This window comes from Perissodus microlepis, chromosome 9, assembly GCF_051167445.1.
Source record: "Perissodus microlepis isolate ML-2025 ecotype Zambia chromosome 9, ASM5116744v1, whole genome shotgun sequence".
NCBI classification, from domain to species: domain Eukaryota; kingdom Metazoa; phylum Chordata; class Actinopteri; order Cichliformes; family Cichlidae; genus Perissodus; species Perissodus microlepis.
Window position 1 is genome coordinate 3525435 of NC_140469.1, and position 23150 is coordinate 3548584.

At 39.5% G+C, this 23150-nt stretch overlaps 1 pseudogene; it reads right to left on the reverse strand.

The window, feature by feature from the left end:
• Nucleotides 1-8338: 8338 nt before the first annotated feature.
• Nucleotides 8339-12722, reverse strand: LOC146379880 (uncharacterized; annotated as a pseudogene).
• Between the last annotated feature and the right edge of the window lie 10428 nt (nt 12723-23150).

Here is a 23150-nt window from a genome sequence, read left to right on the forward strand (position 1 = left end):
GTCCTTTTGTCCCTCTGTGGGGGGATACTCCCACTAGGTTTATATCTGGGACTCTCCACCATTTGACCTTAGAACTGAAGAAGCTTCTCGGATGAGAGGTGAAACGTCTTCAAGTAACTTAAAGAAGTCCAGACGCTTTTCTTTGCAAGCTCCTTTGACTACGATGACCTGGATGACTGAGAACCTTCACAGACATACTGTAAAACACATATAATTAAGATACTGACCATGGCTAGAAACACAGGCAGTGCAGAACCAAGACGGACAAACACAGACCAAATGGCAAAAGCAGAAACTGAAGACATATATGAAGGGCAGAAAGTCACAAGACAGGTAATAACATAAGGACAGGAAATACATGAAAAACATTAAAGTGTCCGTTTGTTTGTTTGCTTGTTTTCCAGAGACATTCAGGCACAACTCTGATCTTGGAACTCTCATTTCATTGTCTAAATGTAACCAAGTACTGTTGGTTCCTAATCTTAACTGAGTAGTTTTTGACCTTAAACCTAACCTGCCTAACCTAAACCTAACCTAACGTCACAGCACTAAAAACCTAAAGGAAAAAATGTGGAAAAGATCTGTTTTGCAAGGGACACAAACTGTTGATTGAGGGGGCAAAATGTCTTACTCCACTATAAATTCCTCCAAACCTTTTATGGAAAAATTTCATTTCGTGTCCACGGACATGAATCATTAGATAGGTCTAAAGAAAACTGAAATTTATGTGAACAAAAAATTGAAAGTAAAAGGGGTCATTTTCAGGAACACAATTTCGTGAGTATTTTTTTAGACCACCATGGAAATGTGTTGCAAATGCAGCCATATTACAGTATGCAGGGAGGAATTAAACACACAAGTGAGGGACAGGACAAGATGTGGAAAAAAAATTAACAACAGAAAAACAAAAACACGCAAGGAATCGAAATCCCTATGAAGCTGTTCTTAGTTTTGTTTTTTAGCTTCAGCATTTTTTTTCACATTTTCAAGGCATCCATATTTGTCTAAGTGCTCAGTGAAAGTGATTCATAAGAAACGTTTTTGAGTAATATCTGGGACTCTCCACCATTTGACCTTAGAACTGAAGAAGCTTCTCGGATGAGAGGTGAAACGTCTTCAAGCAACTCAAAGAAGTCCAGACGCTTTTCTTTGCAAGCTCCTTTGACTACGATGACCTGGAAAACTGAGAACCTTCACAGACATATTAGAACTTATTTTTACCGTATTGAAACTAATAATAGGAAGGATAACAACCTGTAAGCTGATATTAACAATGAAACATAGTTGGCATGACAATCATGCCCAGAATGTATAAAATCAATAAAAGGAAATAATTCACACGAAAACCTTTTAAATAAAATAGAGAGATGCATAAGGTACATTAAGGCTGTGTCATTGTTCAGCCAAGGAAAGTGTGTGAAAAGGTGAATGTCTCCAGCTTGGGAAAGGGTGAAACTGCAGATCACCCGAAGCCCTTGATGGATACAAAATAAAATATAAAATATATAATAATAAATTGCTTGGTTCGCCACGCAACAGAGAGAATGAATGTGACTGAAGGTTGGATCTGAGATGAGACAAACAGAAGACCAGTCTAAAAAGTAGGCACAAACCTGTTCAGAGAAAAGCAAATTTGTACAGATTGGATGAATTCTAAATTATCTGTTTGCTGAGTAAGATGATCCTAACTATTAAATTGGCTCAGTAGTAGTATAGTGGTATACACTAATAAAATATTGTAGTATACTATTGTCATAATATAGAAAGAAAAAGATGATAATATTAATAATGACATAATATTAATAATGAGAAGCAACCTAGTCAGTTATGATGTGAGGTGGATGATTGTTATGAAGTAATCTGCATCAAGCTTAAGGTTTGCTCAAACTCAGTATAATGACATATGAGATGAAGAAAATAAAGAAACTATCTAAACTAATTACGTGCATAGAGGCACTTGACCTGCTTAAACATCTGTCATTTATCCTGGATAAAATATTACTGAGATATAGAGCACACCTATAATAACAACTAATAAGCCAAACCCTGTAGACAACAGCTAAAGCTACAGGATTGAGAAGTTGAATTAAATAAGTGAACACCGCTAAGTTGATGAGCATGTTACACATTTTCTTTTATTTTTATTTATTTGTTTTTAGAGCAGAAGCTGCATAAAAGCCAACACACGCAGCTGTCTGTGAGCTCAGTTTTTCCCTCACACTTCTGCTCTGTTTCAGTAGCAGCATTTTTCTTTTTGTGTCCTGACTCATGTATGTTTTTTGTTTTTGTTTGATTATTTTATTTTGTTGATTTGGAAGCGAATTTGTGACCATACTTGTGGATCACAGTGACACATAGTGATTAGGCATATGATTTATAAATGCCTAGTTTTAGAACTGTGAGCAATTCAAAGTTTAAAATATATATATATGTATATATATATATATATATATATATACAAAAAACCCTAACTTCAAAGTTTGAAATGTGTGAGATGGGTGGATTCTTTGAAAAACTAGAAATTATCTAAAAATGCATTAAGTGAAAATGTAATGTTGCATCTATAGAGAAGAAAGAAGAAGCATTTAGTTATTTAAAAATAGGCATTACAGACAGATACAGTTTTAGCACTGCTTGCCTATGATGAGCCTTTCTACTTACGTGTAGATAGAGGAGCAGGTTATATGAAAGCTGTGATAACACAGGCATTTGGAGAAAAACAACGCTCGTTAACATTCCTGGTGAAATTTAGACTCGTGTAAATTAGACTCTGTAGCGTCAGGCCTGCCTGCATATGCAAGTCTATGCAGCCGCAGCAGAGGCAGTAAAAGAGTCGGCTGCACGTATGCAGTCATATGTGCATATGAATTGCACGCAGGCCAAAATATAAATATGTACACTGACAGCCAGTTTGTTTTTTCAGCAGTGCACCACTTTGCCAAAATTTGGCATAACAGAGGTATGGTCACCTCTACGGATAACCCCGTGCAACATGGCAGCTTATTAAAAATCTTATTGGAAGTGATCAGCTTGCCAAAACAATTGGCACTTTGTAAATGTGCAGCACATCAAAAAGACAATTTTATTGTCACAAAAGGAAATAATTTTGCAGATCAAACAGCAAAGCGGGCTGCACAACGAACGATAACGCTTCTAACATCCGAACATTGTACACAAATACCACTTGATGTACTAAAAACCGAACAAAAAGCTGCAACAATCACTGAACAGAACAAGTGGCTGAAATGTGGAGCACAACTGAAAGATGACTTAATGGTCTGTGATGGAAAACCAATATTACCAGAGTCGTTACACAGGACAGTGGCTGTAGTGACACATGAAGTAATACATGTGTCAACAGGAGGGAAATATAGTATAGATAAATAATACTTTTACACTATAAATTTTGAAACTTCAGCGAAAAATTTGTAAGAACATGCCTATTCTGTCAAAAACACAACTCACAAGGAAACTTAAGACCTAAGAGAGGCCAGTTCTCCACACCATCCACATGGATTTTATTGAATTGAATGAATGTCAAGGATCAAAATATGCCTTAGTGATCATAGATGTGTTTTCAAACTGACCAGAGATATATCCAGTGAAAGCAGAGGCAATCTCCATTGCAAAATGTTTATGTAATCATTTTATTCCAACATATGGTATCCCTTCTCTGATAAGATCAGACAATGGGACACATTTTGTCAATGATGTGATCAGTAAGGTCTCTGAAGCACTAGGATTCAGCATAAGGAATCACTGTGCTTATCACCCATGGAGTGCAGGGTTAGTAGAGAGAACTAACAGCACCATAAAACAGAGACTCAGAAAATGTCTGAAATAGATAAAAATGCAAAGAGTTTAGTTTATTTAAAAGGCAGTGTGTGTGAGAGGATTATGAAATTATTGTGTGAATGACGTTACATTTTAGATTAAAAGTTAGTAGAATTACAGAGGGTTTGTAGACTGTAAATACAAAATGAGTTTGATTAGCCTGTAGAAACACAAAAGAGAGTAACAGGAAGTGTGTGTGTGACAGGAACTTTGCATGCCCATAGAGGGAGTGAGCACCCAGAGAGAAAAACAGAGGAGACAGACTCTAGCCAGATGAAGCAAATGGAGGCTTTAAGAAAAGAAATGAAAATGATATTAATGGTATGGTTTAGTGTGTCAATATAGGTCACAAATAAATAAAGGTGGACTTTTCTCAACCTAGAATTTTGAGCATAGCAGCAAAACCATAGATTAACATAATTGGGAGAAAACAAGCCAAAGTTTGGCTTAAAATTTTATAGCTTGACCTCCCACTTGTCCCGATCCTGAAAAGAAGCTCAAAGGACAGTCAATCTCCTGATGAAGACCAACAGAATATCGTGGAATTGAAGAATTAACAGCAGGCTGGTAAGAACAGTGTGACATGACTGTTTAAAGGCACTGAATGTGATATTTTGCCTGGCTGGGACTTAATCTAAAAGGAAGAAACAGAGAAGAAACAGATTGTGTTTGCTGGAGATTTAAGACAACAAAGGACACTTTGAGAAGGGTACAGGGGCCAGTGGGAAGGTGAAGCCCAGAGGAGTATAATTGGGTTGAAATTGAAGCCTGAACTCATGATGGTGTTTAGAGATGTCCACCAGATCACAATAAAGAGGTAAACAAAAATAGAAAACACACATATATAAATTGTTACATGTGAAATTATTTTTGGAAAGAATTAGAAGTAAGATAGTTTGAATCAGACCTCAGTGAAAAGATGCATGAATTGATGCAAGTGAACCAATAGATAAATCTGTTAGAAAGACAACTTTAGTAGAATGGATGGCAAAACTAGTAGAAAATAGGGATATTGTTTTGAACTGCCGTGCGACGCTTCTCAAGTATCTTGCAGATTAAAACCAGGTGATTGGGTCCTTATACGAGTACTCCAGAGAAAGAATTGGAACCCATCCCGGTGGGAAAGTCCATACCAAGTACTCCTAACGACGCCAACAGCTTGCAAAATCGCTGAGAGGCCCTCTTGGATCCACCAGAGCCATTGCAAAAATGGAAGTGAGTGACAGCACAACCTAAAGACACCACCACCCCGACTCTTTGGTGATCTACAAGTGAAGGGAGGGCTGATTGGGTATATCCCGCCTTCTACTTCTCGCCTGTAGTCTACTCACCAGAGTAAATCGGTGTGTCTGGTCATCATGAAGATTATTCTGCTTACCACCTTGGCCCTGCTGCTTACAGCATGGACCCTGATGCACTTAAAGGATCAAGAAGCCAACATGCATAGAAGGGCATGGACATATGACAACTCACACCTGACTGAAGTGACACAGGACCACATCCATCCCTAGATGAACAACGCCTGGTATAGATACATACAGGGAGTGCAGAATTATTAGGCAAATGAGTATTTTGTCCACATCATCCTCTTCATGCATGTTGTCTTACTCCAAGCTGTATAAGCTCGAAAGCCTACTACCAATTAAGCATATTAGGTGATGTGCATCTCTGTAATGAGAAGGGGTGTGGTCTAATGACATCAACACCCTATATCAGGTGTGCATAATTATTAGGCAACGTCCTTTCCTTTGGCAAAATGGGTCAAAAGAAGGACTTGACAGGCTCAGAAAAGTCAAAAATAGTGAGATATCTTGCAGAGGGATGCAGCAGTCTCAAAATTGCAAAGCTTCTGAAGCGTGATCATCGAACAATCAAGCATTTCATTCAAAATAGTCAACAGGGTCGCAAGAAGCGTGTGGAAAAACCAAGGCGCAAAATAACTGCCCATGAACTGAGAAAAGTCAAGCGTGCAGCTGCCAAGATGCCACTTGCCACCAGTTTGGCCATATTTCAGAGCTGCAACATCACTGGAGTGCCCAAAAGCACAAGGTGTGCAATACTCAGAGACATGGCCAAGGTAAGAAAGGCTGAAAGACGACCACCACTGAACAAGACACACAAGCTGAAACGTCAAGACTGGGCCAAGAAATATCTCAAGACTGGTTTTTCTAAGGTTTTATGGACTGATGAAATGAGAGTGAGTCTTGATGGGCCAGATGGATGGGCCCGTGGCTGGATTGGTAAAGGGCAGAGAGCTCCAGTCCGACTCAGACGCCAGCAAGGTGGAGGTGGAGTACTGGTTTGGGCTGGTATCATCAAAGATGAGCTTGTGGGGCCTTTTCGGGTTGAGGATGGAGTCAAGCTCAACTCCCAGTCCTACTGCCAGTTTCTGGAAGACACCTTCTTCAAGCAGTGGTACAGGAAGAAGTCTGCATCCTTCAAGAAAAACACGATTTTCATGCAGGACAATGCTCCATCACACGCGTCCAAGTACTCCACAGCGTGGCTGGCAAGAAAGGGTATAAAAGAAGAAAAACTAATGACATGGCCTCCTTGTTCACCTGATCTGGACCCCATTGAGAACCTGTGGTCCATCATCAAATGTGAGATTTACAGGGAGGGAAAACAGTACACCTCTCTGAACAGTGTCTGGGAGGCTGTGGTTGCTGCTGCACGCAATGTTGATGGTGAACAGATCAAAACACTGACAGAATCCATGGATGGCAGGCTTTTGAGTGTCCTTGCAAAGAAAGGTGGCTATATTGGTCGCTGATTTGTTTTTGTTTTGTTTTTGAATGTCAGAAATGTATATTTGTGAATGTGGAGATGTTATATTGGTTTCACTGGTAAAAATAAGTAATTGAAATGGGTATATATTTGTTTTTTGTTAAGTTGCCTAATAATTATGCACAGTAATAGTCACCTGCACACACAGATATCCCCCTAAAATAGCTAAAACTAAAAACAAACTAAAAACTACTTCCAAAAACATTCAGATTTGATATTAATGAGTTTTTTGGGTTCATTGAGAACATGGTTGTTGTTCAATAATAAAATTATTCCTCACAAATACAACTTGCCTAATAATTCTGCACTCCCTGTATATAATCGCAAAGAAGACAAAGATTGTTATATATGCTCACACATGCCTGCTACAACACAGCATGCTACATTATATGGTAGACTTATGAACATGATTCAAGTGACATGCGCAGCAAGCTTTGCCAGTTTAGGTTATCAATATTTAGGAATTGTCCTAAACCACAGCGACCCCCTGACTATTGGACTATAGTTTTGGGCTGTTTTTAAATGCATCGACCAGCATCAACAAAGAGCAAAATCAGGAAATTGATGCCATAAGAATAACTGTTATGCAACACAGAGTTGCCCTGGACATGATCTTGGCAGAAAAGCGCGGACTGTGTTTTGTTTAATATAACTTGTACATATATTCCAGACAATGTGCATTCTGATAATATGACAAATGCTCTACAATTACTTAGAAACGTTCAACAGGCACAGGTAACCGATTGGGCAAATTCACAAAGTAATTGGTGGAATTGGTTTATAAGCAGCTCATGGAGAACACTGATGTTTAAGGTTTTGATGTTTACTGGCCTAATACTTATTATGTTTTGTATCTTTACTACATGCATTATCCCCTGTGTAAGAGGAATGGTATCAAGAATGATATCCCAATCTCTTGTTGCATATGTCACTGTGCCAGACGAGGAAGAAGGAGAAGACGATGAGTATGAAACAAATGTGATGAATGATTATGTTTGAATGATACACATTTTATGACGACCAGACCGAAAGCACTCACAATGTAGGGTCTGTGTCTGAAACACATTGATGTATTTGCTTAAAATCGCTACAAACAGGAGGGAATGATAAGAGATTTTTTAGTTTTGTGATTATTGTTTAGTTGTAGCTTCATTTAAGATAGGAGAGCTTGTGAGTTGGAACCACCACAGGAAAGGAAAGTGGAACCAGATGTGTAGAGGAATGCGGTGACATACATACTACATCCTGAGTTAACGGTCACCCCCCTCTCTCACTCTCCTTTTAAGGAAATGTTTAAGTTTCTATACATACCAAGCTATCTCCTATTTCAACAGACAAGCTAAAGGTTTCTCCTATTATGGAAACGTTTTTGTATACTGAACATACCACTCCTACTTCCTTGAAAGCTCACTTGGAGTATAAATAAAGAATGCGCTGAGAGCCCTGCGCGGTTTTTCTGTCACATCTGTTGTGCGCACTTTGACAGCAGAGCAGATCGGACTGACCGCCCATGCGCATGTAAAAATTAGATATCTGAGTGTGACTTCATTTGCCTTTCTAATAACTTTTCTCTTCACACTGAGATAATCCATCCCACCTCACAGGTGTGGCATATCAAGGTGCTGATTAGACAGCATGATTATTGCACAGGTGTGCCTTAGACTGCCCACAATAAAAGGCCACTCTGAAATATGCAGTTTGATCACACAGCACAATGCTACAGATGTCGCAGCTTTTGAGGGAGCGTGCAGTTGGCATGCTGACAGCAGGAATGTCTACCAGAACTGTTGCCTGTGAAATGAATGTTCATTTCTCTGCCATAAACCATCTTCAAAGGCATTTCAGAGAATTTGGCTGTACATCCAACTGGCCTCACAATCGCAGACCACATGTAACCACACCAGCCCAGGACCTCCACATCCAGCATGTTCACCTCCAGGATGGTCGACCAGGTGGAGACCAGCCACCCCGACAGCTGCAGCAACAATCGGTTTGCATAACCAAAGAATTTCTGCAAAAACTGTCAGAAACCGTCTCAGGGAAGCTTATCTGCATGCTCGTGGTCCTCATCCGGGTCTGGACCTGACTGCAGTTCGTCGTTGTAACCAACTTGAGTGGGCAAATGCTCACGTTTGATGGCGTCTGCCACGTTGGAGAGGTGTTCTGTTGACAGATGTTTTTACTGTTCAGGACAGATGGTAGACAGCTTGTGTGGTGTCGTGTGGGTGAGCGGTTTGCTGACGTCAACGTTGTGGATTGAGTGGTTCATGGTGGCGGTGGGGTTATGGACATGAGTGCATTTTATTGTTGGCATTTTGAATGCACAGAGATACCATTTTTGAGATCCTGAGGACTACGGTGGCCCCTAGAGACAAAGCATGTACAAACTCCAAAACACATGCAAACTCCAAAACACTTACAAAATACAAAACACGTGCAAACTCCAAAACACGTGCAAACTCCAAAACACGTACAAAATCCAAAACACATGCAAACTCCAAAACACATGCAAAATCCAAAACACATGCAAATTCCAAAACACGTACAAAATCCAAAACACGTGCAAACTCCAAAACACGTACAAAATACAAAACACGTACAAACTCCAAAACACATGCAAACTCCAAAACACATGCAAAATCCAAAACACGTACAAAATCCAAAACACATGCAAACTCCAAATCACAACGGAAGTGCTCCACGACGCTAGGGGCAGTGTTGAGCTCGATTTGCAAAATAAACGGCAAGTTTGTTGCAAACACATGGGCCGTATGGGACGGTCTAGTCTCCGTCGCGCTTCCCAGGTTGCTTAGCAACCATGATACTAACCGCTGGAAACGTGTCATACAACTTTGTTTGACAGAAATGAAGGAGAACATATTTTGTTCATTTGTTTGTTTGTTTCTACAAGAGCTTTGTGTGATTTGATAAGTATCTGAGGCTGAGACCACAGGACAGTAAAACGTGATTGTTGGGCTTCATTTCTGTACTGAACAGTCATTTAAGATTAGCTAGTAAATAACAATTAGCTAATGTTGTTCATGAGACTAAAGTCATATCACTTTGGTAATGTAAATATAATATGGCCAATATTATAGTTATTATATTAATCATTATTAGTTATTACAGCAGTGAACATGAACTCTGTGTCAAATACTGAGCCTCAGTACAGATTCAAGTTGCAGTTATTTGCATGTCTTATCACCTTAAATCTTCACTCAAAGACAAGTATATAGGAATGACTGCCAAATTTATTTGCCACTGAAGCAGAAGGATGGCATCTGAATAAAACCTCTCTTGACATGCCTAGATGACATTAAAGCTTGGTTGGCTCTAAACTTTTTAAATTTGAATAAAAAGAAAACAGATTTGTTGGTGTTTGGACCCAGTGGCCCCTGTGAGTCCTCTTCTTTTGATTTGGAACCCCTGGAAGTTTATTTTAAACCTGTTGTTATTGCCCTTGGTTTTAAGTTGGACCAGTCCAGTTTTTATCATTTAAGGCGACTGGCAAGAGTGAAATCTTTTCTTTCTAGGCAGTACTTTGAAACCGTGATCCATGCTTTTATTTCTTCCCCTGTGGACTACTGTAACGCACTTTATGTGGGGGTCAGTCAGTTGTTACTCTGACGTCTGCAGCTGGTTCAAAATGTATATTGACAGTGCATATATAGGTGTATCATATATAAGAGACAAATGTTGTTCCTTCAGTATGTTGGCATTACTAAATTTGGCTCATTGCTTACATATATTTATAAAAAGAAAATGTACAAGCTGTGATAGCTGTTCTGATAAAATGAAGAGTAGACTGATATATTAAATATTCCTTTATTGGGTGAGAAAATCAGACCATGTCATAACTGCTTTAAGTCATACAGAATAGATATCAGAGCCTTAAACAGGCTGACTTCTGCTAAATGGGTCAGAATATATAAAGCATATAAACAATTACAGCAATATGATGCAACAAACACAGCAGTGCTACTAATCCAAAATACTCAAAGCTTCATAGAACTGAAACAAACATTTATTTTTAGGTCCATTCTGCTGCTGATACATACTTTAGGTTTCTGAATATTAAACTTGTTGCTGCCTTTCATAGTGTGTAACTTGAAGGCCCTGAGTACTTTCTCCCACACTGAAAACACTGGAATGATAAAATTATTTGAACATTACCTAATACGACTGATTCAGGACAGACAATTAGTTATGTTAAACTTTTCTAGCTGTCCTTCACAAACAGGGAACAGTCTGTCTATTCTCTCCATCTGCCAGCTGCTGCTGGCTCTTCCTCCTCCTCTTCCTCACACACTGCTGAGTTTGTCCTGGTGGATCATCAGAGGTGCAAAGCCTCACAGATGATGTACAGCAGTGGGTCCCTCAGTCTGTCCTCACTCTGGACACTTGCACTTGTCACACATGGAAATCAAATGTGTGATAAGCTGCAGGATTCAAACACAAGTGTAACTTATAAATAAATGTTCATACTTTTATTCCACAATCAGAGAGAAAGAAACAGAGAGAGAGTGCAGGACAGACAGACAGGTGACAGTCTCAGGTGTATACACTGCTACAAAACAGCACCAGAGAAGCAGGATTTAGTGTTTGTGTTATTACGAGTGCTAAACAAGAAGAGTTCCCAGATGGTGCAGTGGACACATGTGTGACTGCTGTGATTAAAGCATCTTTCTTTCAGCTTAACGAGTGAACCGTCAGCTCGTTCAAACACACGTTAAAGTCCGTTTGGCTCGACACCACCGAACAGAGGCAGCAATATAACATAGCTAACATTAACAGTGCAGTGAATCCTGCTTGTGCCGTGAGGACTGCAAACCGAGCAGCATCACTGACTTTCAGCTTGTTGTGTTTGTGGATATATGACTGACTTTAATTATCCATAAAATCATCACATTCTCTGTAAGATTAAAGTCAACTATTGAACGGCGTATATTTTGAAGTAAAGGCTTTAAAACCAAGTTAGTACAAACATCGCTAATGTCACATAACTTTCCCGACATGTGGCCAACAGTAATGTTTTAATGTTCTTCATTATTAATCATTTGCGCATAAATAAGTAACATAATATTCAGTACTTACTTCTGAAAGTTTACTCTTCGTCCGCTCTGCTTCCGCCGTTTTTTTTTCGGCAAAATTATCCACACCACCACCGCGCTATGAAGTCTGGGATATGTTGGGCCATGAAGGCTACACCGACCCATCCTTAAAATTCAGGGAAATTTAGGACGCATTTGAGGGCCGCATTTCGAGCAGCTTTTGAATTGGGACAGCCTTCGTCGTGTCGCTGTGACGTAATCGGCCTTAAAATGCGGCCTTTAAGGCTGCAGACCCCAAATCCGGTCATTGGTACTTCCTGGCTTGTGTAGTTACTAGGTAACAAAAGCTCAACACTGCCCCTAGCGTAATGGAGCACTTCCGTTGTGTTTTGTATTTTGCGCGTGTTTTGTATTTTGCGCGTGTTTTGGAGTTTGCGCGTGTTTTGGAGTTTGCACGTGTTTTGGAGTTTGCACGTGTTTTGGAGTTTGTACGTGTTTTGTATTTTGCATGTTTTTTGTATTTTGTAAGTGTTTTGGAATTTGCACGTGTTTTGGATTTTGTACGTGTTTTGGATTTTGCATGTGTTTTGGATTTTGTAAGTGTTTTGGAGTTTGCATGTGTTTTGGAGTTTGTACATGCTTTGTCTCTAGGGGCCACCGTAGAGGACCATTGTTGTGCCATTTATCCATGACCATAACCTCATGTTACAGCATGATAATGCACGGCCCCATATTGCAAGGATCTGTACACCTGGAAGCTGAAAACATCCCAGTTCTTGCATGGCCGGCATACTCACCGGACATGTTACCCATTGAGCATGTTTGGGACGCTTGGTGTATATGACAGTGTGTTCCACTTCCTGCCAATATTCAGGAACTTTGCACAGCTATTGAAGAGGAGTGGACCAGCATTCCACAGCCCACAATCAACAACCTGATCAACTCTATGCAATGGAGATGTGTTGCACTGTGTGAGGCAAATGGCGACCACACCAGATACTGACTGGTTTTGCAACATCTGTAGCATTGTGCTGTGTGATCAAACTGCATATTTCAGAGTGGTCTTTTATTGTGGGCAGTCTAACCTGAGCAATATTCATGCTGTCTAATCAGCACCTTGACGTGCCACACCTGTGAGGTGGGATGGATTGTCTTGGCAAAGGAGAAGTTTTCACTAACACTGATTTAGACAGATTTGTGAACAATATTTGATAGTAATGGGTCCTTCAGATCTTTAAGTTCATCTCTTGAAAAATGGGAGCAAGAACAAAAGTGTTGCGTTTACATTTTTGTTCGGTGTATTTTGAATGTTTTTAAGGTATAATATCCTAGTTCATATCATAGTTCACTGGGTGCAGTTTTAAAGAAATCTAGAGTTCTGTTCAGTTCAGTTCAACAGACATTGCAAGCTAAACTCTAATTACATTTCAGTTCAGTTGGCTGTTGGATTTTTCTCAGTGCACTATTCAGTCTTTGACCACTTCATTAGTAGCACCTGTCTAGAAAAGCAAACAGCCTGCATCTTCAAACATCCCATTATGTGGCTGCGGCTCAACACAACCAGCAACCACACAGAGTGAAGAGGTTCATTTACTGTTTTACTCAAAAAGAGCCAGATGTCTCATCTATTGGACTTTGAATAGCATATGATTGCTAGAGTCAAATAGAGGGGCTTTTAATGTCATAAAAACACTGAATCTTCTGGAATTTTCATCCCTGTATGCTCAGCTTCTAGGAAATTATGTGGTATACAAAAACAAATAAGCAAGCAGTTGTTTATGTGGCCAAAACTCTTTGTCCAAAGGAGGTCAGGGCATACTGGCCATAGAAACATCAAGGGCCAGCAGCACCCACTAAAGCAGTTAATTTCAAGTGTTCACTGGGGAACACGAAACTCTACAGTGTTCACCCGAATGAACGCACCAAACATGACAAAATCACAGTTGGCATGTGAGTGCTACAGGTAGATTAGAAGGTCTATCTATCCATCCAGGTCTGGGGCCAGGTCATGGGGTAGTTCTTTTCCCTCCTGAGTAACCTGATGGTTTACCAGAATTACTTACAAGCTGACCAGAGGTCATAGATCAATGATCAATTTGTAACTTATTATCAGATTTGTGGCCATATGTTCTGGATACTCAGGTAAAGAGACGAGCTACGCTGTCAGCTGATCAGTGGTGGTGAGTTGGGCCAGGTGTCGGGGGATTCTGCAAAGGCCTGATGTGCCCACAGAGTCTGGAAAAGATCCCATCATATCTTCAATTCGACAGCATTCAGAGGAACGCTGGGGAAATCGAGTTTGAATGGACTTACATTTTACACTTTCTTAAAGTGGCTGCACGGAGTGGCATCAGCAAGGTGCTTGATACCTGCTGTACTGGTAAGGTACCAGCAGGCCAAGCAGAGTACAGCTGTGTCAGTACCTGAAGCAAAAACTCATGTGTGGGTGGAGTTCAGTGAGTCTATGGAAGAAGACTTTCAGCCAACATTAGAAGTTCAAACTGGCCTAACATCATTAAGCCCTAACATTTAGATTGCACTTTTACAAGTCCAATCTCAAATGTAACAAATAAGTTTATTGCAATAAAACATAGAAAACAGAAAATGTTTAAACTGAGAGATTTATTACTTTATGAACTTTTTACAGCTAATTTCATTAACTAGTAACAGGCCTATAACATGATGGGTATAAATAGATCTTTTTAGAGTTTCTCAGCAGTAAAGATGGGTCCACCAATCTGCCAAAAAAAACTGTATTGGTGGTTGCACTGGTTAATGGTTAAACTATGTACATTTATTCAACCAAATTATTTCTGGAAGATACTAATCTGAAAATACTGGCTAAGCTTGCGTGATTTCAACTTGCCTACTTTATCAAATCAGACACTGAGGAGTTGACCTTCCTTCTCAATATCAGGGATTTCTTTGCTACATGTAGCATGTACCGCCGTTATGTATTTAAAATACAAAATATGAGTAACTGTATTACGTTACAGTTATCATTTAAAAAGGTGGTATTTAGAATACAGTTACTTTGTTGAAATGAATGAATTACACGGCGGTATTTTCCTGTGTCATAAGGCTATGCCCTCTCTATTTTTGGTTTCCACGCCGGTGGAAACCCAAACAAAACATGCATTAAGAGGCTCTAATGTCTGTGTCTCAATCTTGTGGCTCATGTCACCCCTACTTGCGGCCGCATAATGACGTGAAGAAATATTTTTAACAATTATTCACAAAAATGATTTAATATGAAGGCAATAGGCAGAGTGTTACAGGCATAGCCCTAAAGAATGTAGCTTCATGGGCAGTGTAGTCCGTGCTGCAGGGAGAATGGACTGCCATACTCGTTATGTGTCTGTGAGCGAGGGAGGGAGAAAAAGGAGGGTGGAAAGTACGAGTTGTCACCGAGCAGAAACAGGAGCTGGAAGCATGTAAATATAATAATAACCACTGCAGCCAAGAAGAGTGCCTGACGAGCCCAGTTGTAAGTAAGCTATTAAGACTCGACTGTACACTGTGTTCGTGTTTTCCTCTGAAATAATAAGTTCCTCTCTCTGTCTCTCGCTAACAAAGTTGACCCAGACAACAAAGTAAAGCTAGTTTTCAGCTATGAGCCCGACACGAACCCGACGTATTAGCCAGTCCCTTTACTACGGTTCGGAGCCGCGGACCTGTTTTATATTCGCGCGGAATAGTTTTCTATACGAGATCGCTGCAAAAAGTGCAGCCTCATCTAATGTCCACCCTACTGTTACTCATTTCATATTAAGATTTAAAAATCTAGTTGGTATTGCTATGGCGAATAACCTTCTGTGAAAGTAATAAATCACACAGCAATAGTACATTCATGTAGTTGTAAAAAGCATGATAATATATTAAGTAATCCGAAGTATTCAGAATACGTTTCTCTCACTGAGTAACGTAATGGAATACGTTACAAAATACATTTTGGGGCATGTAAACTGTAATCTGTAGTGGAATACATTTTAAAGGTAACCTTCCCAACACTGTATATTACTGTATGATGATAAATCACAAGCCTTATCTACTTACTAGCGCTCAGTGTCCACACAAAGTAGTAACTGGTTTCAGGGCAGTGAACCCAGAGGCAGAGGCAACTTGCCTAGCATGCAAATTTCCCAGCAGTCTCCTGTTTTATTTCTTGTAGGTTTATTCATTTTGCATTTGCATAAACAAGCAGAAAAATCCTGCTGGTCTGTCAGCTTGTCAAGATCAAGCCTTTGTTAACGGGACATGGATATACACTGAGATTAATCGAGATTATTGACTTTTACTTTGGTTTTAATTCATGTCTATTTTTAGGTTTCAGTAGGCAAGCACTGCTTGCCTTGCTTGTCCTGACAGAATGCTACTGGCTGAAAGAAACCTTGGCATTTTCATCACCTTTACAGACTATATTTAACACAAACCACAACGTTGTACCTTAATGAAACAGATTATCACCCCTCTAAAATATCAGCCTGATTGGCCAGCAATCCTTTCATCCCACAGAAGATCTACTTGCCTTTTGTCTCAGCAGTCTTCTTGTCCTGCCTGCAGAACTCACTTCACATGAAGACATTCCCAGCATATAGCTGATTTCCAGCTGAGAAGTACAAATTCTACCCTTTCTCTGTCTCTACATGAGCTGTTTATGTGTTTATTTCTTTATCACTACAGGCTCCATATCTAACGGAGTTCTACTTCGCCTAATAAAAATCACTCAGGCCAAAAATGTTGTATTTATGACCAGTCTGCAGTATGACAGTCAAAATGACTTTAACCAACCCGGAAACAAGAGGTGGTTTAACATCCTCATGTAAGCATCATTATAAACATCATTATCGCCCCATCACTACTCTCTCCATCCATTAATATCATGAATGTTTCAAGAAAAAGTGCAGCTACTGCTGTGTACTCATAATATGTCAAAACTAATCACTGCTCATTTACTATCTCATGCAGTCAATTTCGATTTATTTTGAATTTCTGAATTCTAAGTGACTCCAGTATGTAGTAAATACCCTTACACAAGATTCCACAACGGGAAAAAACAGCAGTGTCCCTAGGAGTATTTCCTCTGTTAGGGAGCAGCCCTTATACTTACCTCAGCTGTAGAAATAACTGCATGCCTGCATTAGAGGATGGCCTTAAATGCTCTAATGTTTGACAAGAATAAGTTGTTATCTACATGTAAATTACAAGATCAATGGAAGTGAAAGAAGAAGCCATAATATGTCAATAGATACTCTTTATCTCATGAGAGGGCTTTTGTTGTGAAATATTTACAGGCATTTATTTTGTGACTCCTGTTTATTTTAAGATATGAAACATACCATTTTTGTTTGCAGTTACATTAAAAAGAAAGCACAATCCTCTTTAACTATCAGATTTGCACAAACAACATAAGTGAAAAGTCATCTGGGTCTGACTAGGTTCTAAGATTATTTAAATTAAACCTCAGATGAAGAACACGGCATAACACTGTGTCATTATTTATTAAACAAAAATTTATTGAAATGGTAGAAGCAGAGTGTGAAAAAGCAGGTGCATCCATGATTGAACAGCTGAGCACTCAAAGCACAACTTGCCTGATTCACACAAGCACTTTTTCCTATGATTTTTCTGTGTAAGTGCTTTCTATCTAACATTCACACACACTCCGATCAATGCATTGGAGAGCAACTTGGGCCCAGTATTTTGCCCAAGGCTACTTGGCATGCTGACTGGAGGGCCAGGGATCAAACTGGCAACCAGTGGGCCAACCAACAGCCTTTTAATAAGTAGATGGCCTAAAGTATTAAATAGAACAAGAGTATTAAAATTAGCTGTATGTAATGACACATACAACTAATTTTATGTGAGATGGTTATGAATATTTTTTTCACTAATGGTTAAAATGTTTGGGTTTTTTTTTAAAGAAATTCATAAAGTCATTACTAGTTAAAGTTAAAGGAATGCTCGGCTCAGCAGAGCTCTAACTCTTAAGAAGCCTGGCTACATTGCTGAAGAGAACACTGGGGGTTGTTCTCTTTGTAATCCTTTATAAGAAGCCATACTTGTTTACTCTTTTTGTATTTGTACTATCATTCAATTCAATTCAATTTTATTTATATAACGCCAAATCACAACAACAGTCGCCTCAAGGTGCTTTATATTGTACAGTAAATCGTACAATGATAGATACAGAGAAAAATCCAACAATCATATGACCCCCTATGAGCAAGCACTTTGGCGACAGTGGGAAGGAAAAACTTCCTTTTAACAGGAAGAAACCTCCGGCAGAACCAGGCTCAGGGAGGGGCGGCCATCTGCTGCGACCGGTTGGGGTGAGAGAAGGAAGACAGGATAAAAGACATGCTGTGGAAGAGAGACAGAGATTAATAACAGTTATGATTCAATGCAGAGAGGTCTATTAACACATAGTGAGTGAGAAAGGTGACTGGAAAGGAAAAACGTCTACGTCTATTGCAGCATAACTAAGGGAGGATTCAGGGTCACCTGGTCCAGCCCTAACTATATGCTTTAGCAAAAAGGAAAGTTTGAAGCCTAATCTTGAAAGTAGAGATAGTGTCTGTCTCCCAAATCCAAACTGGAAGCTGGTTCCACAGAAGAGGGGCCTGAAAACTGAAGGCTCTGCCTCCCATTCTACTTTTAAATACTCTAGGAACAACAAGTAAGCCTGCAGTGTGAGAGCGAAGTGCTCTAATAGGGTGATATGGTACTACAAGGTCATTAAGATAAGATGGGGCCTGATTATTTAAGACCTTGTATGTGAGGAGCAGGATTTTGAATTCAATTCTGGACTTAACAGGAAGCCAATGAAGGGAAGCCAAAACAGGAGAAATCTGCTCTCTCTTTCTAGTCCCTGTCAGGACTCTTGCTGCAGCATTTTGGATTAGCTGAAGGCTTTTCAGCAACGTTTTTTGACATCCTGATAATAATGAATTACAGTCGTCCAGCCTGGAAGTAATAAATGCATGAACTAGTTTTTCAGCGTCACTCTGAGACAGGATATTTCTAATTTTAGAGATGTTGCGCTAATGGAAGAACGCAGTCTTACATATTCAATTCAATTCAATTCAATTTTATTTATACAGCGCCAAATCACAACAAAAGTCGCCTCAAGGCGCTTCATAGATACAGAGAAAAACCCAACAATCATATGACCCCCTATGAGCAAGCACTTTGGCGACAGTGGGAAGGAAAAACTCCCTTTTAACAGGAAGAAACCTCCGGCAGAACCAGGCTCAGGGAGGGGCGGCCATCTGCTGCGACCGGTTGGGGTGAGAGAAGGAAGACAGGATAAAAGACATGCTGTGGAAGAGAGACAGAGGTTAATAACAGATATGATTCAATGCAGAGAGGTCTATTAATACATAGTGAGTGAGAAAGGTGACTGGAAAGGAAAAACTCAATGCATCATGGGAAACATATTTGTTTAATATGTGCGTTGAAGGACATATCCTGGTCAAAAATGACTCCAAGGTTCCTCACAGTGTTACTGGAGGCCAAGGTAATGCCATCCAGAGTAAGAATCTGGTTAGATACCATATTTCTAAGCTTTTCAGGGCCGAGTACAATAACCTCAGTTTGATCTGAATTAAGAAGCATAAAGTTAGCGGCCATCCAGGTCTTTATGTCTTTAAGACATTCCTGCAGTTTAACTAATTGGTGTGTGTTATCTTCATGGACAGATAGAGCTGGGTATCATCTGCATAGCAGTGAAAATGTATGCTATGTCTTCTAATGATACTGCCTAAGGGAAGCATGCATAATGTAAACAGAATTGGTCCTAGCACTGAACCCTGTGGAACTCCATAATTAACCTCAGTGTGTGAAGAGGACTCTCCATTTACATGCACAAATTGGAGTCTATTAGACAGATATGATACAAACTACTGCAGCACAGTACCTGTAATACCTACAGCATGTTCTAATCACTCTAATAGGATATTATGGTCGACAGTATCGAACTAGACTAAGGTCTAGCCGGACAAGCACAGAGATGTCAGAGGCCATAAGAAGATCATTTGTAACCTTCACTAAAGCTGTTTCTGTGCTGTGATGAGCTCTGAAACCTGACTGAAACTCTTCAAATAAGCCATTCCTCTGCAGATGATCTGTTAGCTGTTTGACAACTACTCTTTCAAGGATGTTTGATATGAAAGGAAGGTTGGAGATTGGCCTATAATTAGCTAAGACTGCTGGGTCTAGAGATGCTTTTTGAGTAAAGGTTTAACTACAGCCAGCTTGAAGGCCTGTGGTACATAGCTGATTATTAGAGATAGGTTCATCATATTTAAGATCGAAGCATTAATTAATGGCAGGACTACTTTGAGCAGTTTTGTAGGAATGGGGTCTAAAAGACACGTTGATGGTTTGGAGGAAGTAATTATTGAAGTTAACTCAGAAAGATCAATTGGAGAAAAAGAGTCTAACTTAACATCAATGGTACTAAGAGTAGCTGTAGATAATATTACATCTGTGGGATGATTATTGGTAATTTTTTCTCTAATGATAAAAATTTTATTTGTGAAGAAGTTCATGAAGTCATTACTAGTTAACGTTAAAGGGATGGTTGGCTCAAAAGAGCTCTGACTTTTTGTCAGCCTGGCTACAGCCTGGCTACAGTGCTGAAGAGAAACAGCACTGTAGCCAGTCATGTATGCGCAAGGCCTACATCAGCCAAGACTGAGTGCAAAGAACTTCCAAAGCATTGGTTCAGCTTTGCTGATATTGCCAAAGGGCGTCCTTGACAACTGCAGGCAAGGCAAAGAGCTATGGACAGATAGCTGACACTCTGGTGAAGAGCTACAAGAGCTTTCTGAAGCCAGAAAAAAAGAAAAGCAAAAGAAAAGAAAACAGACCAGAGGGTGCAGTGTTAAGTTCCTAGCTAGTTTTAGTTGCATTGGTTGGAAAAGCTGCTTCCATAAATTGTAAAGGTGTAATGGTAAAAACAGTCAGTAAGTGCTAAGTAATAAAATACTAGCCCTTCACTCACCAAAGCTTTGTTGGACAGTCTGTCCCAAAAAGTACAGGTGTGTCAGAAAACTCATTTAACAATACTCCGAGCAGAACGAACTGCAGAGAAATGTAGGGTGATCTTGTCAAAAGGCTTCCTATATATTGCTACGTAAACAGGCAAAATACCCAAGAGTTAATGTATCTTTTTGTCTCTTTCAGTGACCTGTGCAATCACACATTTTGCTCACTCCTCTCAAAGCACATTCACTATTGCTGACTAATGTTGATAAGCGGCCCAGCTGACACTGCTTGTTTGGCTCCTGCCTCTAATTAAAAAACATCTGTGTGTCTGATTTCCTTCTGCTTTTTCCCCAACTGGCTGATCCATACTGAACTCCTGCAAGATTAAAAATGTTAAGTGGCTGGCTTGAGGTTGCCCTCATCACTTCTAGTGGTGTGGTTTCATAGAAGTAATTCACTTATTGATTCACCAAGCAAAGGTGATATGTGTTGGACACCTGGGAGTTGGCAAGGTTGATCTATAGATGAGGTAAAGCTGAAATAGACACAAGTGGCTAATGCAGAAAAAAATGAGATGAGAAATAGGAAGTTTGAATAACTGAGTCACATTGGCCTTGTTATGGTGGTGATATGACACAAAAAGAAAAATGGCATCTCCTTTAACATGAATATCTAATCATTTTGCAGTTGCAGCGACATGCAACCTTATGCCTCAGATTTCAGATTTGGCAGTGTTGTTTTGGGTTAAAATAAATCAATCATAATAAGTAATTTTACCTCAAATGAACTGTGAAAATGAATGTTGCCTGCAAAAAGTCGCTAAAAATCCTGATAAAAGTGGGTCAACTGCAGGTTTGTATAAGAAACAGCTAAAAATAAAGAAAGCAAATCACATTTAACACACTCGTGTATTTTAGTGTTTGCCACTAAAGAAAGTGGCGAGAGAGTAAACAGTGAAGTGCGCTCCCTGCATGTGATGGACCGTAAACAGCAGCACAGCTCAGTTCACATGGTAAGTCCTGGCAGCGGTGCAAACTGTTCAGTTACTATTACCAACAAGAAAAACAATGACCCCACAGACAGCAATGTTCATATAGCAAACCAATTTACTGTATGAGAGATTGTCACAGTGCTGTAAATATACTTTTTTCTTGGCTTTATTCAAGAAAAAAAGAGACTTTTACACGTTGACACGCAATGATGAAAGTTTTAACTTTAATTTTACCATTAAAACATGGAAGAATATCAGCTTGAACAACTAAAACAGCATCAAGTCATAACTGTTTCTTTCTACCTCAGTTCTTATATTTCCCCCTGCTACATATAAACACACATACACATACAAAAAAAACTGTTACGAATGACTGCATGGTTTGTTGCTACACACGCAAACATATATTAAATCATTCATCTCTTAATCAAATATTTTTAGTAAGGGAATTAGAGTTATAATGCAAGAAAGAGGAGTGTCTACAATCAAGAAGGAAAATAAAAACAAACTAATTTTCATGATATGTGTGAATAACATGATATGACAGTTTAATTTCAAAGCTTTATGAAACCAGACTTTTAAAATTTATGCCATTCCTGACTTTTCATAATAGGAAAATTATCATACATTTGCCTATGCAACATCACAAACACAACCCCGCATGACCAAATCTCAAGCTTTAAAAGAGTAATGGTGCCCTCTTACTACAGGGGCTAAAAGTTGTTATACTGTCCAGTGCCCATCCGTGTCCACCCTTGACAGCTGTCATCCCTCTGTCATTGATTAGGCTGTCGTTTGCTCTGCACCAGGAGCCTGTAGATCGTTATTCACCACGTCGAACCTGGAAATCGACGGAATCATCAGCCCAGCTTCTCATTCCTGGAAGTGTCCATCACTAACTAGTTTTCAAAGATCTCGCAGCGAGACTGATCACTGCAGAGTAAGTTCGGACAGAGGACCAAAAAATAACTGTTTTTATTACATGGAGATCTGAGATTTTTATATTTCACATTGGCGTTAATATACTGGAAACACTTTATTGAAGTGCATTGCGTCCATGTTGCTCATTGTTGTCTGCACAGTGAGGGCCCGTGTGCATTATTTGTAGGAATTGGTATAAGGCGCAGTTCTTATTGTTGGGATTGGTCTACAGCAAAGTTTTGTAGGGTGATAATAATGAACATAAATAAATAAAACACAATCAGAAAAAAAAATATGTCAACTTCTGACAGCAACCCTGCAATTGCCACCAATTACGCCAATTACGCCTGTGAGTGCACTAGGAAAAATTCACTAGGAAAACGCCAATGACAGCACGTACAAATGCACAAAGCCAGATATATAAAATGATTACAATGTGATATACGATGAGTTCAAACTTAAACTAAAATATCAAAAGTAAAAGTAACAAAAGTATCAAAAACATACATTTTCGATGAGACTGGTTATGGCTACATCAGAGTATAACAGATTATGGATGTTTTTTGGACTGAGCT